The following is a 10,362-nucleotide window of genomic DNA, read 5'->3' on the forward strand; positions in this document are numbered from 1 at the left end:
CCCAGGGCGGGCGCCAGCCCCTCAGCGGGCTCTGGTTCTGGGAGGGGGGCCGTGGACACAGGCCGGCGGGTTTCTTTCGGGTCCATTAGGGAAGCGACAGCCCAGGTCTTCTCAGGAGGAGCCCAGCCCTCGGACAGCAGCAAGACAACCATGCGGCTCCCACACTCAGGGACGCCCTGTGGTCAACGTGAGCGGCAGTGGGTGCTCCAGGGCAACCATATGGGAAACGCAGCTCTCTCCCAGCCGCAGGCAGATCCTATCAGGGCAGCTTGTCTTCTAACAACCCCCTCCCCGCCTGCCCGCGGGCACTGATGCGAGGGGCACAGGGCCTTCCAGGGGACACACCGTCTACAGTGAGGGGTGGGGTGGAAGGAGCCCCTCGGGGTGGGAATCATAGAGCCTCAGCTGCAGGCGGAGCTGCTGAGAGGAACACACAGGGCCCTGGGTCTCCAGGCGGCACAGGTCCAGGTAGGTGCACGCCCTCACAGGCCACGTCCTACCCCAAGGACAGAGGGGACGCCGGGAGCAGCTGTGTGTGCCGTACGCCAGGACTGTGTCAGCCAACGGGAGCGAGATGGCCCTTCCTGACACCCCCGCCCCGGTGTCTGCCTGAGGAGCTGCCCCAGCTGTCCCCTCAGTTACAACCAACCATTGCCCCTCCCAACCTCACCCACTTCCCACTGTGCAGAGAGGGCGGGCCAGTAGGGAGGCTGAGCTGACAGGAGGGAAGGGCTCTGGCTATGGGGGGCCCCCTCCTTGCTAAATGAAGCTTTATGGGAGCACAGTGCTCACCCAGGTGCGCCCCCTCTAGGGCTGTGGTCTTACTGCAGGAGCCGAGCCCAGACACTGCAGAGCCAAACACAGCTGCTATCCAGGCCCCAAACAGCCACCCCCCGCCCCCACCCTTCACAGACAGGGACCTCGAACCTCCAGCTGCTCCGGGCCTGATGCCCAGGCAACACTTGCAGAATCGCCTCACCTCTCGCCGTAGCTCTGTAGGGATGAAGCACCTACTTCCAGGCTTTAAAGACTAAACGGAAGTTAGTGTATCAAAGCCTTTTCAGTGTAAAGTGCTAATGAGACGTTGTGGTTTAGTGGCCACGTGGTGACTTGTGCTGGGGCCGTTGAAAGTGGAAGGAATCGGCGCACACGGGCCAACACGCTGCCTACAGCTGTGATGAACGTCGGTGCATGCGGCCGGCGTGTAACGGGACGCTGTGTGTCATCGCACGGCTTCAGGCATCGTCTAACTGAGGCAGACGGCCCTCCTTCTTTCACACAGCTGCTCACAAACACACTGAGCCCCCTCCCGCCTTCAGGAGCTGCGTGAGGACCAACTGCACACGCGTGTGAGCCAGCCCTTGGGCCCGGCCAACGTACAATCACCCAAGGAGGACGGGCCGGCACCACCCTCGCATGGAGGCCGTGGCGCTGCGCATGGCTCACGCTTCTGCGCTTTCCTCCCAGAAACAGCCCAGCACGTATGTCAGTCACGACACAGACGTCAGCCCGGGGCAGGCGGGGAGGTGGGAGCGCGTGGAAGGCTTAGAAAATGCAGGCGGCGCCGTGGGGCGTGGGGACCCGCGTTCCCGTGTAGGGACGGGAGCATCGAGCTGACATGTGCTCCAGCCTCGTCCCCGGAGCCGGCCTCACCCTGCACCTCACCCCACACCTCACCCCCACGCCTGGACAGAAGGCAGAGGGAGCACAGAGCCCACAGGCCAGCTGCCCGCCGCCCCCCACCTCCCCCACCCCACCTCTCCTCCCCGGTGGTTGTCCCTCCATCAGGTGAACAGTTAGAGACGTATTTCAGCGACATGACTCAGAAACAAGATGGGATCTTAGGAAATCCGCGGGATGCAATGGCCACAGGCGCTGTACGGGATGCACACAGATTCGTGTTGCAAGTTCACGCCCGGCCACTCCCAGTCATTAAGCTGTGCTTTCTCCCCCAGGTGTGAGAGATGTGAGTTCTACTCGGGGAGCACCAGGCCACGCATGTCTGTGAGGAGGCTCACGTGTCAACAAAAGCGCCCGTGGTCCCCGCTGGCAGCGCAGACACAGGGCAGCACCAGCACCGATGCCAACGTGCAGAGAAAAGCCTGGGGTGTCTGACAGAGCCCAGACGCTCACTCCCCCCCTGGGAGGGTAGTGCCGCCTGCGCACCTCACCCCTGGGCACGGGGGACATGGCCTCCTCAGGTTTACACGCCACGGTTGGCATTAAAGACCAAGAGGTGAGCCCTGGCCAGTGTGCTCAGTGGATAGAGCGTCGGCCTGTGGACTGAAGGGTCCCGGGTTCATTTTCGGTCAAGGGCACGTACCTTGGTTGCTGGTTTCTGCCCGGCCCAGGCCGTGGTCAGGGCTCGTGCAGGAGGCAACCAATCGATGTGTTTCTCTCACATCGATGTTTCTCTCTGTCTTTCCCTCCCTCTTCCACTCTCCCTAAAAATCAACGGGAAAATATCCTCGGGTGAAGAAAAAAAAAGAAAAGAGAGAATAAGAGGTCAACACGCAGGTAAATGTCTGATGCTGGAAAAGGCACGGCTCCTGGCGTAAGGCCATGCGACACCTTTTCAGGTCAGTCAGTGAGAGCGGCGCCTCCTTATGTGACACTGAGAACACGCCCACAACCGAGTCTCTCCCAGACAGGAGTCCTGCAGGGGCCACCCTCACAGCTGTTTCCACAGACCGCGGACTGCCATGTTCTGCTACGTTTACAGGAAGAATGAAAAGGGAGGAAGGAATTCCCGAGCAAGTCAGAAACTCCTCAGACTAATGCCCTTTGACCTGTGCTTAGACCAGCAACAGGGGTGCTTGCTGGGCCTGTGGGCCCGCTCACCCTCGGTATGTGCGACGCATGTGCCTGCACATGTAACTGAAACGAGGTCAGTGCCCAGCCGGGAGCGGGGTGGGGGTGACTCGGGTCTCCGCAGGCGGCCTGGGGCGCTCTCCCCATAAACAAACACAGCGTTGCCTGGTCGTGGGGCGGGGTGGGGGTGACTCGGGTCTCCGCAGGCGGCCTGGGGCGCTCTCCCCATAAACAAACACAGCGTTGCCTGGTCGTGGGGCGGGGTGGGGGTGACTCGGGTCTCCGCAGGCGGCCTGGGGCGCTCTCCCCATAAACAAACACAGCGTTGCCTGGTCGTGGGGCGGGGTGGGGGTGACTCGGGTCTCCGCAGGCGGCCTGGGGCGCTCTCCCCATAAACAAACACAGCGTTGCCTGGTCGTGGGGCGGGGTGGGGGTGACTCGGGTCTCCGCAGGCGGCCTGGGGCGCTCTCCCCATAAACAAACACAGCGTTGCCTGGTCGTGGGGCGGGGTGGGGGTGACTCGGGTCTCCGCAGGCGGCCTGGGGCGCTCTCCCCATAAACAAACACAGCGTTGCCTGGTCGTGGGGCGGGGTGGGGGTGACTCGGGTCTCCGCAGGCGGCCTGGGGCGCTCTCCCCATAAACAAACACAGCGTTGCCTGGTCGTGGGGCGGGGTGGGGGTGACTCGGGTCTCCGCAGGCGGCCTGGGGCGCTCTCCCCATAAACAAACACAGCGTTGCCTGGTCGTGGGGCGGGGTGGGGGTGACTCGGGTCTCCGCAGGCGGCCTGAGCGCTCTCCCCATAAACAAACACCGCGTTGCCTGGTCGTGGGGCGTGGGGTGACGGGGGAGGCACGTTTGGCATTGCTTTCGCGACGCATCACAGGGAGGCGTGTACCAAGACTCACTCTTCCCATGTGGCCGCAGACTGAGTGCACGGGTCTGGGGGGCGTGGGGGGGGGCAGGCACGTTTGGCATTGCTTTCTCGAAGCATCACAGGGAGGCGTGTGCCAAGATTCACTCTTCCCATGTGGCCGCAGACTGAGTGCACGGGTGTGTGACGTACACACGTTCACGTGGCACGAGCACCGTTAACTGGCACGAGGCCTCCAGTGGTTGAACGTGTGTGCCCCCGGTCGGCCAGTTTCTGGCTGCGTTGTTCGCGATGAAGCCTGCCCCACCGCCTGCTGTCCCCCGTGTGTCCTTCCAACCCCCTGTGCCCAGAGGGGCCCGGTCCCTGGCCGAGGACCTCGCCCCCCACACTGGACGATCCAGACCCCAGAACCACGCCCTCGTCCACATGCAAACATGGGACTTATCCGTTCCCCCAGCCCGGTCACCTCCCGTGTCCGAGCCGGGCAGCGGAGGCTACTGTGCTGAAATGGCGAGGTCGCCTGCTCTGTAGTCACGCAGCGTGTCCCTCATCAAGGACAGATGACAGCGAGAGCAGGAGGGAGGCTATTAAAATCGATTCCTTCATCTCATCATTTTTGCTTATAAACGTTCACTTTGAGTAATAACCATTTTTTTTCAAACATTACCTGAGATTGATTATCACCGAATGCATATGCATATAAGCTTGGAGTAATCTGTCTATGACACAGGCTATTATGGAGAGAAAAAAATCAATGAAAAGTTAGAAAAAAGCGCTGGGAGATGAGTAGGCACAAAGGATGAAACTTGAGCTGTGGCCAAGAGGAAATCCATTAAGAAACGCAGCTACAGTCGCCGGGCTTGGGCATAGCCTTGAAGGGCAAGTGTGAGCCAACGCGCATTTGTTACCGACCGCAGATTCTGAAGACGCCTTTTCCGTGGAATCCGTTTGCCCCCATTCCCTCAGTGAAGCTCTGCTTTTGGGCGGGGATCTCCAGCGAATACACATCGTTTTCCGTGTTTTCAGCTTCAGTGCTGGTGCTCCCACTGACCGGCATCCGAAAACAATAGTGAAAGACTCTTAGTTACTTGGTTTCACTTTCCAGTTTCTAGGTAAGAACCGGGGATCCTGTAAGCACATTGATTTCCACATCATCTTTAGAAATTTCTCTTTATGATGTTCATTATCTGATATTTTTAGTGCTCATGGCAACCAGTGAAATAATGCAATTATACAAAGAAGCGCGAAGCAATCCTCCTTCCTAATCATTCAGTCCCTCCTCGAAGTACTGTACTGAATAATTCCGGTATCTCCCCCCCTTTCTGAATACTTACATATGTGTGTGTGAACATAGACATGGATACACACATATGTGCGTCTAGCTCAGGGGTGGGCAAACTTTTTGACTCGAGGGCCACAATGGGTTCTTAAACTGGACCGGAGGGCCGGAACAAAAGCATGGATGGAGTGTTTGTGTGAACTAATATAAATTCAAAGTAAACATCATTACATAAAAGGGTACGGTCTTTTTTTTTTTTAGTTTTATTCATTTCAAACGGGCCGGATCCGGCCCGCGGGCCGTAGTTTGCCCACGGCTGGTCTAGCTACTTACACAAGTATCACGTTTAAACGTATTTCTATTGCAGTGGATCACCCTACATGTCTTCACTTTCATGTACCAGGGACATCACGTTGCTTCAAACATGGAGGACTAACACCAGCTCTTTTTAGTGGTGTTGGCACAGTGAGGAAAGGGCTTTCTTATGAGGCTGCTCAAAGGACGGTCGTTCGCAGCCAGATAAAGAGGGTGTGTGTGTGCGTGTGCGCTTGATGGTGAGCTGGTGTGTTGCCAACAGAAAGGGTGGACTCACTGGGAACGAAGTCCATCCCTCGGAGGGTGGAGGGGACCCTCCTGCTGCATCGGAACCACGTTCTCTGGTGCCCAGCCAGCAGGTTCATCGCTCGGCTAAATGCACGTTCATTAAGGTCACAGACCGAGACCTAAAATCAGTGTCAGGTTAAGACCCTGGACTATGTCGGCTGATAGCCCGGTCCTTTCTCCCCCCACTCGGGCCTACGTGTGAGGCCCAGCTGGGCCCCGAGGGCCGCTTGCTCCCACATGAAATCCAAACAACAGCAACAAGAAGCCAGCTGAGCGACAGGAATGAGAGCACAGAACACTCCATGCCCTAATGCCGGTGCGCAGAGCTCATATCCTCTGTCGGCAGGAGTCACTCTGGCCTTTCACTGGGGATGAAACTCTGGAGAACTCCCCCAAAATACAACACACGTCTATTCACACTCACTCAGGGGACGCACAGGGTCATAGGAACTGAGAGGGTCTCTGACCCAAAACTCAGGAAGCCAGGTACCAAGGAGGGGACTGGGATGAGGAGGGTGAGCTCTATGCTCCCACACCCACACCTGCACCCTCCCCTGTGCCCGCGCCTGCACCCACACCCGCACCCACACAGGGATGCTGCCCGCTGATCCCTAGGACTCAAGCTCTGGGGCTGAGCATCCCTGCTCCTGGCTCGCGTGACTGACAGCGCTCACCCTCCGGCTCTCACTGGTCTTTTCTCCTTTCATCAGAGGTGACGGTGACACACCCTGTGGACTGGCCGCCCCCTCTTCACGGAGCCTTGGCATCTCTCGGCTTCGACCCTCATTTGATGCCTGAGAGCTGACCTTTCAGAAAGGACCCCGTTTCTCTCATGTCCGGGCTCTTTGGAGATGTTGACAGCGACGTCACTAAGGCAATGAGTATTTCCAAGTGCCATTTTGGACTCCTTCGCTAGGGGTTCCAATGGGCCCACCATTGACAATCTGCAATCGGGGACGGAAAAGACCACGTAGCCGGGTCCAGGCTGGCTGAGGACCAGCGGCTCTGAGGCTACAGAGAGAAAGTGCTGTCAGCCAAGGGGCGCCCGCACCGGCTTCACCTGTACGGCCAAGGCCAAGAGGAACTTAATGCTGGGAGCTCCCACCGGGTTCAGCTCCAGTGGCTGTTGTGGGACCAAAGGCAGGCCACACGCCCGCCTCGCGGACAGCTCCCCTGCGCCTTTCTTCAGGGGGCTCCTCTCCTGCCAGGCGTGTCCCCGTGGCCCAGGCTCTCATGCAGGCTGGGTTTGGATAATCAATTCCAGGAGGAAAGAAATCAGGGCTGACATTCTAAATAGAGCTTTGAGCTTGAAGGGTAATGATCTAGCTGCTCTTTTAAAGTCCGGATTCACGGATGTTAGAGAGAAGAAAATTCTGAGTGAGGGGCGTGTCAGAGGGACATGCCAAATGCATCCAGTGAGGGAGAAGCACCCCAGGAAGAAGCCACGCCCACCCCCGGAATAGGCCCCGCCCACCTGGGGAAGCCCCGCCCACCCCAGCTCATCACTTAGTGGGACCTGGAGGGAAGGTCAGGTCCCAGGGAGAGGTGAGCCCTGTGCTGCCATGAGATGAATGTACATACATGACCTGAAGGCGGCTGAGGCTTCCCCAGGTGAATGTGTGACCGTGTGGAGTCTGTTACTTGTGAAGAGGGCAGCCCGTGCCCCTGGGGACCCTGTGACCTGCTTGTTCTGGAGTCGTTTCGGTGCTTTTTAGAGGTTTCTGGGCAAGAAGGCGCAGGGACCCCAGAGAGTCGCTGCGCATAGTTCTCTGTGGTGCTGGCAAGCAGTTCTCCTTCCGTTTCCAGGGAAAGAAATGCCAACCACGGGGTGCAGGCAAGTCGGGGTTGAGTGCAGGTTTTTTATGAAAAGTATGTTTTTAAATATATTGTTATCGCTTTCAGAGAGGGAGAGAGAGAAACATCAGTGATGAAAGAGAGTCATTGATTGGCTGCCTCCTGCACGCCCCCTACTGGGGACCTAGCTTACAACCCAGGCATGTTCCCTTGACCTGAATCAAACCTGGGACCCTTCAGTCCGCAGGCTGACGCTCTATCCACTGAGCAACACCGGCTAGGGCTCAAAAACATTCTTGAATATTTCCTTTGTGCCAGACCCCAGGGGTTCCGTGTTTTCTGGGCGCCCCTCGCCGCCCTCCAGGGTCCCCGGGAGGATGGCCGCCCACACTGCGCACTTGCCCTCTGAAGGCTGACGCTGAAGGTGCGGCCGGATCCACAGCTCTCTGCTCACGTGGCCGACACCACAGCCACGATGCACAGGCGGCCGGTGACAGGGCTGTGAAACGGGAGGCAGGCCAACTGGAAGGCAGCAGTGACTCATCGCAGCCTGCCCTCAAAGGCCTCAGAGGCAGTGCTCTGGCTCACGGAGGAAGCCACCTTCACCTGACCATGACCCTGAGGAGGTCCCAGGGCCGGGCTTGACCTCTCAGAGAGCAGGTCCCTCTGCCCCCGCCACGCTCCCTCCCACCCGCTTCCTCTCGCCTGCCCTCCTGCCCCCACTGCCTCCTGTCCTCCAGGACGGCCACTTGTCTGTCCCAGGCCCCGGCCCTGGTCCTCCTCACCCAGAGGTGCGGGGAGATGTGTCCCCTGGAGGACCCCACCCAGCGCCCACGCCGAGCAGCACGCAGCAGGGAGTGCTCTGAGCGGTTCTGGGACACAGCCCCGCATGACCCTGGCTTCACACAGACCCGATGTCCCTCTGGTCCCTGAGCTTGTCCGACGCCGTTCCTGCCATTGGCACCAGTTTCACTCCACGTGCTCTCCACATTCCCAGGCTGCCCTTCCCTAGCCCACAGGTCCGCACCTCCCCTCCCCATTCCTATGCATAGTCAGCACTGGGCCGGGCAGGCGCTCAGCGACAGCTCAGTGATGAATGAGAAGGAGAATGAATGGCCAGAACTGTGTGCTCACTTACATAACCACGTATACACAGGTGTGTGCAGCTTAGATGTGCACTGTTTAACATGCAATTATCTGTGTGTATGCACATACATGCATATGCAGGTAGTTATGTGTGTATGGGCATATCTGTGTATACACAAATAAACAAGTATATAAAAGGATATACTGGTATAGTGATTGGTTAAGAATGACAACTTCTGACAAAAGACAGGCTTGTGTTTAATTGCTGCTTTCAGTATTTATTAGCTAGTTATTAGCTATGAGCTCCTGGCAATTTCAATTGCTGGAGGTCACTCCCTCACGTTCTCTAACTGATAATATTAGGTAATTTTACTTCACTCATAGATATCATCTGAGGATTTAATAACAAAATGTATATGTGTTTATACCATTCTAGGCACATCCTCTATCTTTCTATCTCTCATCTATCTATCTCTCATCTACCTATCTGTCTATCTATCATCTATCTATCGACCTATCTACCTACCTATCATCTATCCTCCTATCTATCTATCATTTACATACCTGCCTTTCCTTGTTCCTATCACCCACAAGGACACATAGACCTCAGTAAGCAGAACATATGTCATGATTGATAGAAGGAATAATTTTTAGATAAAAATACACTTGAAGGAGAAAACTCTTAGAAGAACATCTCCTAACCCAGGAGTCTCCTAAGCCATCTTCACGGGCAATTGTTCTTCTCACTCTAATGGATGTTTTGTATGAAACACGATTTCTGACACAAGCACATTTTTACTGTTGACTAACATCAAATCCCCCGCAATAGGCCTCCAGTATTTTTTCCATTAAACTAGATCTTCATGCATGAAATGGAAGGCCAATAAATTCAAAGATGGCACCTTGGGAAGCTAAGAAAAATGTTGAGGGTGTAAAATTAGTACTTTTTGATCAAAATATTTGACTGTCTACATTTGTGGTTAAATGTTTCCATTTCTAAGCACCGTGTCTGCCAGCCTGTTTAAAGAAAATTTAAAGGACTAGATTCCTTTGTTTCTTATCAGCTTTGTCTTAAACATGAATCTAATTTAACCTTCCTTCCGCCTTGCCAAACGATGATTGCAAAAGCGAGCTTCTGTGTCAAAATACGCATATGATTTCCATTCCCGTTTCTTTGTAAAGTTCATTCCCCATGAAGCCTGTGCGGACTGCCGGGAGGAAACCCAGCTCCCCGCAGCCCCGCCCTGCGCTGCAAGCCACGCTCTCTACGAGGAAAACACTTACCAGTGAGCACACAGCGGCCTCATCACCCTCACAGAGGGTGCTTTCTATCCAAATAGAAGCTGTGCTACACACAGACACTCTACCTCCCACCAGAGACTGTAACCATCCAACCGGTGTCGATGCAAACTGAGCTCACCAGGAAAACAGCTACAAAGTCAGCCTACATGTGACACATGATTCCTGCAACCTCAGATTTTAAAATATAACCCGAGGTCAGAGCATAAAAATGGCCAAATAGCTTATGGAACATGTGGAAGGACATTCAGGACAGAGATAAGGACGTGCGCTGACACAAGAAATGGCGCTTAAAAGTGAAGCAGACCCAAGTGACGCGGCTTTGGAGCTGGAGAGCTTCCACCATACACTCCCCGGGGTCCCTGCATCCAGTTCGCTGGGTCCCTGGTGAGCAAACTGCGGAGGAAACGGAGCGTCCTCGTGCAAACGCGAAAGACGAAGGGGCTGAGCCACAGGTGCTTCAGGCGCCATCTCTAGAGTCACGCTTAACGATGGCCATGCCTGGTCATGTATGTTCCCTATGACAATACTTCCCATGTGTTGGCGTGTCATGCCTATTTTCTGACCCTCATGTCTTTTTCATATCATAAACTTGATAAACAAAAATAAATAAATAAA

The 10,362-nt window shown here is 55.9% G+C and overlaps 1 protein-coding gene across 1 annotated transcript in view; it reads right to left on the reverse strand.

The window, feature by feature from the left end:
• CSMD1 (CUB and Sushi multiple domains 1) overlaps positions 1-10,362 on the reverse strand; it is a gene marked incomplete at its 5' end in the record, with an annotated part of 650,642 nt that overhangs the window by 637,029 nt on the left and 3,251 nt on the right. The gene's annotated exons all lie outside the window — the stretch shown is intronic.

The sequence above is a fragment of the Myotis brandtii genome, unplaced genomic scaffold (genome assembly GCF_000412655.1).
Source record: "Myotis brandtii unplaced genomic scaffold, ASM41265v1 scaffold646, whole genome shotgun sequence".
Taxonomy (NCBI): Eukaryota; Metazoa; Chordata; class Mammalia; order Chiroptera; family Vespertilionidae; genus Myotis; species Myotis brandtii.